Source organism: Pinus tabuliformis, chromosome 9, assembly GCF_031772625.1.
Source record: "Pinus tabuliformis cultivar Carrire ecotype Pingquan chromosome 9, CPIR1, whole genome shotgun sequence".
Taxonomy (NCBI): domain Eukaryota; kingdom Viridiplantae; phylum Streptophyta; class Pinopsida; order Pinales; family Pinaceae; genus Pinus; species Pinus tabuliformis.
The window spans coordinates 1,207,763,813-1,207,771,548 of record NC_142307.1 but is presented as its reverse complement, the minus strand read 5'-3'; positions in this window follow the sequence as shown (position 1 = coordinate 1,207,771,548).

Here is a 7,736-nt window from a genome sequence, read left to right as displayed (position 1 = left end):
GCAAAGGTTCTTAGGATGCCTCAACTATGTCAGCAATTTTTACCAGGACTGTGCCAGTGACAGAAGGATACTGAACAAAAGGCTAAAGAAGAATCCTCTAGAATGGACAGAAGTCCATACAAGAGCAGTCCAGAATATCAAAGCAAAGGTAAAATCCTTGCCTATCTTGTATGTTGCTGATGATCTTTCGTACAAAATTGTTGAATCAGATGCAAGTAGTATTGGATGGGGTGGAGTCTTGAAGCAAAAAGTTGGAAAGGATGAACAAGTTGTTCAGTTTTCTTATGGAGTATGGAACCCAGCCGAATTAAATTACTCCACAATAGAGAAAGAGGTCAAGGCAGCATGGAACTGCATCAGTAAGTTTGAAGTTTATCTTATTAATAAACCTTTTTTATTAAGGACTGATGCATCTGCTCTGCAGAAGGTGTTAACAAAAGACATCAAGAAAGCTGGAGAAGCCAAGTTTGCCAGATGGCAAGCTTTATTTGCAAACTTTGATTTTCAGGTAGAACATATTAAAGGAAAAGACAACAATCTCCCTGATTTTTTAAGCAGAGAATACATTGAATCAAAAGATCATGTCATGATGATCATCACCGAGTGGGACCAGCACTAGAAACAAGAAGTCCTAAGGACCATCCCAGACGACCAAGACTGGGAAACATATAAAAGAAACTGGAGACCCACCTGGTAGCTGAGGAATACTAAGGTCCTAGATGCCCACTTACAGCCTCATACTGACATTCAACACTTTGTACCCGAAAGGAAAGTGTACCCTAAAGGAGGTAAGTGGATTCATGATATGATATATGACAAGGTAAGACGAGATGCTGACATTGCACAACGGGCATTGGAGCAAAATTTTCATGACATTGCCACTATTTGGTACCATGGTGGACCCAACATAGGAATTCATGAAAGATATGTCTGCATATACAGGACAAGAGATCTCTGGAATGAGCCAGGACATATCAGAACACAACCTGCTGCTAGATGGCCAAGAAATGATCCCAAGATCATTTTTCCAGACACGGTGTACAATTTTGCAGAATACAAGCAGCTCTGGTGGGATTTCCTGAATGTCGATGATAAGGTAGGAACCCACTACACCAAATTAAAATTCAGTGCCATTGGCCATTATCAAGGATATCAACAATGTAAGTGGCTCAGAGACTGGTGGACTGATTATGGTGTAAGTAGGACCGCAATGGACCCAGTATGGCATGAAAAATATTGTAAGACCCATTGTAATATATGTAATCATCAAAATATAGAATGTATGCATCCTGCCTACAATACTGTCAAAGAAATGACAAAAAGAGAATGGACGACCTACAGGTCATCTCCCTATAATAAATCCCTAGAAGAATATATGAGAGAACATATGGAGTGGCTTGTATTAACTAAAGTCCAATATCAGATTATACTAGGGAAACCGATGATTGTCCGCAGGATTTATACAAAAGCCTGGGACGAAATGTTGTATAAAAGAGGTAGATTCCCTGATTTAACAGTATTTTGACGGTTCTCATGGGATTTCCGATAAAAGTATCCATATTGTAAACACAAGTACCAGTCACAAGGGCTAAATTGTGACCATATTTCTCGTGGGCTTTGCTGTACTAAAGCCTCCACTATGTAAATAATTCATGCACTATTTTCCCTTGGGCTTTTACGAAAAAGCATCCACTTTGTCTTGTCGGGTCTATCTTTTCTCGTGGGCTTTGATAAAAGTATCCACTGTATTCTGTCAAACCCACTTTCCGTAAGATTTACTTTTCGGACGAGAATCTACTATCAGATTTGCTTTGGCATTACCCGAAAGCAATCATTCCATCCATCGGATTGGAATCCTTGTGTGGACGTTGCCCTAACACTATCTAAAAGTTATGATTCTATCCACCTTTCACGAATGGCCTACAGTAATGTTTGTGACCCCTCTCTTCCTATATAATGAGGGTAAGGCTCATTGTTGAGGCATTCACATTTTGAGTTAGTTAGAGTCTTTGTGTGTTTTGAGTCAAGTGCCTCTCCTGCTCTGCATCTGCGGACATTTTGTCTGATCTGCTTGCAACACGAGAAGAACTCAAGTCTTTAGGTGATTTGGGAGCCTACGCATCAGTTTGCTCGGCACTGGTGAGAACCTAAAGTGGCCGAATCATTTAGAGAGTCGTCCAGTCTGTAAATGAGTTGTGTCATATTCTGAGGCAGAGCCTATCTATCGCCAGGTAGCCTTCGGTAATGCTTGTTCCTTGAGAACGACATAAAGTCTGATAAATGCGAAGATAGTCTATCTCTGTAAAGAATCTCTTTGTAATCAGTTTATCCATTCTGAAATAAAATGAGTACACCATTCTGCATCTGAATACCTTGTCTGCACTTTAGCATTGTCTGCTGTGGTAGTAGTTGTCTCTGTGCTTTCATCCGAAGTTCGCAGGAAGTTCGCCAAAGGAACGAAGGGACGCCAAGGCCATTGTTAGGCGAGGAAGCCGTTGTTGAGGCCATAAGAGCGTGAAAGTTCTGAGTAGGTTCACCACTGGTTCACCATTGGTTCACAAGGAGTTGGCTATTAGAGCCGAACGAAGAGATGCAGCAAGTAGCAAGCTCGTGACAGGAGCCCCTGCTTAAAATTGGTATCAGAGCCAGTAACGTCTGGTTCTTAAGGTCGGTATTCAAATCCTTATACTCATATAGAATGGAATCTTTCAAGAAATCCGTGTCTTTCCGAGAATTAGAAGAAAGAGATTCTAAGGCTGAAGAAAACCCTTTACGGGATATGTTTGCTACTAGTTCCAGTAAAGTTTTAAATTCTGTTGAAGTTTCATATGAAACCCCAGCCTTCGGCCCGATGGGAACTACTAGCTATAGCTCCCTTAGAAGTATATAGTGACCTTTCAGCTTTCCATGTGATAGCCGCTACTAGGATAAGCATTAAAGAGTCTGTAAGCCAAATTCAGATAATATACAGACTATATCTCTGTTGAAACCTAAAGAATTACAGGCAGAGGCAAAGAAACTAAAGACAAATTATTTGCACTTAGGATGCATTCGAGTAGGGATCAATGCCTTAACACTTAAAGGCCTAAATACTTTTGTGCTTGCTACTATCAGGGATATGACGCACAATAAGTATACAGATTCCCTAATAGGTGGGATTTTTGCTCCTCTCTTTGATGGCCCAGTCTATTTCGACTGTTACCCAAATTTCTCTGTTTATACCTTTGACGAAACCATAGACCAGATTCTGCAACTCCAAATTCAGACTACTAGTTTTGATATGAAAAAGAAGAGAAATAATATCGCCATCCAGACCAAAGGTTGTTTACGTCACACCAATACCCTTTGGCCAGCCATCCGCCATACACCCAGCAGAGACTCAAAGTCAAGCATAGTTGTCCTCACAGATGCTAAAAACCAAAAGATTGAGCATCAAACCATCCGTTGGGAAGACTTGACGTTTCCAGAACACTAGGTTGTAAATAATCCTAAGCCTCTCATTCTGAAGAATGTTACCTTTATTGATATTATAGAAAATATGTCTTCTGCAGTTATATCATTCCCCAGAAGATCTACCATTGACAGGCGATGTATAGAGTTAGCCTGTAAACCATCTAAGTATTACAGAGATCCTTCCACTGTAGATACAGCTTGTTCTACTTCATCTTCTTGTAGACATAATTCTTTATATGAATTAGCCCAGCTTGTAAATTATTGTTCTTTAGAGGTCAAATGCCTAGATTGTCAAGAACATGTAAATCTGCTTACTCTGGTAGAATCTCACATCCATGCAAATCATAATCCAAGGACTAGTATAGCCCCACCTTCCACATCTGTAAATTCATGCCCAAATCCCAAATGCTCAGACATCCCTTTCCCCCATGAATCGGATTCCAATTTTCAGCAGGGGCTCCTGTCACGAGCTTGCTACTTGCTGCGTCTCTTCGTTCGGCTCTGATAGCCAACTCCTTGTGAACTAGTGGTGAACCTACTCAGAACTTTCACGCTCTTATGGCCTCAACAATGACTTCCTCACCTAACAATGGCCTTGGCGTCCCTTCATTCCTTTGGCGAACTTCCTGCGAACTTCGGATGAAAGCACAGAGACAACTACTACCGCAGCAGACAATGCTAAAGCGCAAACAAGGTATTCAGATGCAGAATGGTGTACTCATTTTATTTCAGAATGGATAAACTGATTACAAAGAGATTCTTTATAGAGATAGACTATCTTCGCATTTATCGGACTTTATGCCGTTCTCAAGGAACAAGCATTACCGAAGGCTACCTAGCGATAGATAGGCTCTGCCTCAGAATATGACACAACTCATTTACAAACTAGACGACTCTCTAAATGATTCAGCCACTTTAGGTGCTCACTAGTGCTGAGCACACTGATGCACAGGCTCCAAAATCACCTAAGGACTTGAGTTCTTCTCGTGTTGCAAGCAGATCAGACAGAATGTCTGCAGATGCAGAGCAGGAGAGGCACTCGACTCAAAACACACAAAGACTCTAACTGACTCAAAATGCGAATGCCTCAACAATGAGCCTTACCCTCATTATATAGGAAGAGAGGGGGGACAAACATTACTGTAGGCCATCCGTGAAAGGTGGATGGAATCATAACTTTTGGATAGTGCTAGGGCAATGTCCGCACAAGGATTCCAATCCGATGGATGGAATGATTGCTTTCGGGTAATGCCAAAGAAAATCTGATAGTAGATTCTCGTCCGAAAAGTAAATCTTACGGAAAGTGGGTTTGACAGAACACAGTGGATACTTTTATCAAAGCCCACAAGAAAAGATAGACCCGACAAGACAAAGTGGATGCTTTTTCGTAAAAGCCCACGGGAAAATAGTGCATGAATTATTTACATAGTGGAGGCTTTAGTACAGCAAAGCCCACGAGAAATCTGGTCACAATTTAGCCCTTGTGACTGGTACTTGTGTTTACAATATGGATACTTTTATCGGAAAGCCCAAGAGAACCGTCAAGATACTGTTAAATCAGGGAATCTACCTATTTTATACAACATTTCGTCCCGGATTTTGTATAAATCCTGCGGACAATCATCGGTTTCCCTAGTACAATCCAGGGAAAATTTTAAGAACCCCCCCTAAATTTATAAATATAATAAATGGGCGAATCTCCATGGTATATAGGAAAAATGGAAGGCGATTTTATCAATAATATAATATGTATATATAATTTTTTGGCGAATCTCTCACCAGGCATGGCGAATATTTTACTCAATTCTAAAATCTTGTAAGATCTTGGCGAGTCTTTCACTAAATAATAAAACTTTGTAAAGTCCTAGTGAATCTTAGCATAGGCTACATGCTGGTTTAATTCCCCCATTTAAATAGGCTACATTACAGGTGAATACCATGGGTCAATACCATGTGCCATTTTGGTGAATACCATGGGTCAATACCATGTGCCATTTTTATTTTTATTAATTCTAATATTAGGGTTAATAATGGTTTTTTGCATGGTATTAATAACAATCTAGTCCATGGTATTTGTCCCATAGTATTTTGGCCATAGGTTTCACCTAATATAACCCATTTTTTGAGTGTTCGTAAATATAAGGTGACTTATGGAGTAAATATAAAAAAATGTTTTATTTGTTTACCATACCTCTTGTTTATTTATATTTTTATTAATTTACCATACCTCTTTTACAAATATGGTATTTGGCCCATAGGATTCACTTAAATAAAACCTCTTTCTTGAGTCTTCATAAATAGAAGGAGGGTTATGGACTAAATATAAAAAGAGGTTTTATTTATTTACGATACGTCTAGTTTATTTACATTTTTATTTATTTACCATACCTTTTGAGTAAGTATAAAAAGACGTTTTATTTATTTACCATACCTCCACTTTACTTATATTTTTATTTGTTTACACCCTTACATGTATATAAGGTGACTTATGGAGTAAATATAAAAAATGTTTTATTTGTTTAACATACCTCTCATTTATTTATATTTTTATTAATTTACCATACCTCTTTTATAAATATGGTATTTGGCCCATAGGATTCACTTAAATAAAACCTATTCTTGAAAATGGGCGAATGGATTCACTTAAATAAAACCTATTCTTGAAAATGGGCGAATGGAAGGTTGTAAGTCTTAATTTCAAGGGCTAAATTTACCTTTTTTACCCTCTCCCTTAAAATAAGGTGGGCTATTTGAGGTGATTTGTAAAAATGTACTATGATACAAAATATTCGCCCACTAAAAATTTAGAACCCCTTAATTTCGCCAAAGGGCGAACATTCGCCCCTAAAACTATCCTTGGTACAATCTGATATTGGACTTTAGTTAATACAAGCCACTCCATATGTTCTCTCATATATTCTTCTAGGGATTTATTATAGGGAGATGACATGTAGGTCGTCCATTCTCTTTCTGTCATTTCTTTGACAATATTGTAGGCAGGATGCATACATTCTATATTTTGATGATTACATATATTACAATGGGTCTTACAATATTTTTCATGCCATACTGGGTCCATTGCGGTCCTACTTACACCATAATCAATCCACCAGTCTCTGAGCCACTTACATTGTTGATATCCTTGATAATGGCCAATGGCACTGAATTTTAATTTGGTGTAGTGGGTTCCTACCTTATCATCGACATTCAAGAAATCCCACCAGAGCTGCTTGTATTCTACAAAATTGTACACCGTGTCTGGAAAAATGATCTTGGGATCATTTCTTGGCCATCTAGCAGCAGGTTGTGTTTTGATATGTCCTGGCTCATTCCAGAGATCTCTTGTCCTGTATATGCAGACATATCTTTCATGAATTCCTGTGCTGGGTCCACCATGGTACCAAATAGTGGCAATGTCATGAAAATTTTGCTCCAATGCCCGTTGTGCAATGTCAGCATCTCGTCTTGCCTTGTCATATATCATATCATGAATCCACTTGCCTCCTTTAGGGTACACTTTCCTTTTGGGTACAAAGTGTTGAATGTCAGTATGAGGCTGTAAGTGGGCATCTAGGACCTTAGTATTCCTCAGCTGCCAGGTGGGTCTCCAGTTTCTTTTATATGTTTCCCAGTCTTGGTCGTCCGGGATGGTCCTTAAGACTTCTTGTTTCTGGTGCTGGTCCCACTCGGTGATGATCATCATGACATGATCTTTTGATTCAATGTATTCTCTGCTTAAAAAATCAGGGAGATTGTTGTCTTTTCCTTTAATATGTTCTACCTAAAAATCAAAGTTTGCAAATAAAGCTTGCCATCTGGCAAACTTGGCTTCTCCAGCTTTCTTGATGTCTTTTGTTAACACCTTCTACAGAGCAGATGCATCAGTCCTTAATAAAAAAGGTTTATTAATAAGATAAACTTCAAACTTATTGATGCAGTTCCATGCTGCCTTGACCTCTTTCTCTATTATGGAGTAATTTAATTCGGCTGGGTTCCATACTCTAGAAGAAAACTGAACAACTTGTTCATCCTTTCCAACTTTTTTCTTCAAGACTCCACCCCATCCAATATTACTTGCATCTGATTCAACAATTTTGTAAGCAAGATCATCAGCAACATACAAGATAGGCAAGGATTTTACCTTTGCTTTGATATTCTGGACTGCTCTTGTATGGACTTCTGTCCATTCTGGAGGATTCTTCTTTAGCCTTTTGTTCAGTATCCTTCTGTCACTGGCACAGTCCTGGTAAAAATTGCTGACATAGTTGAGGCAACCTAAGAAC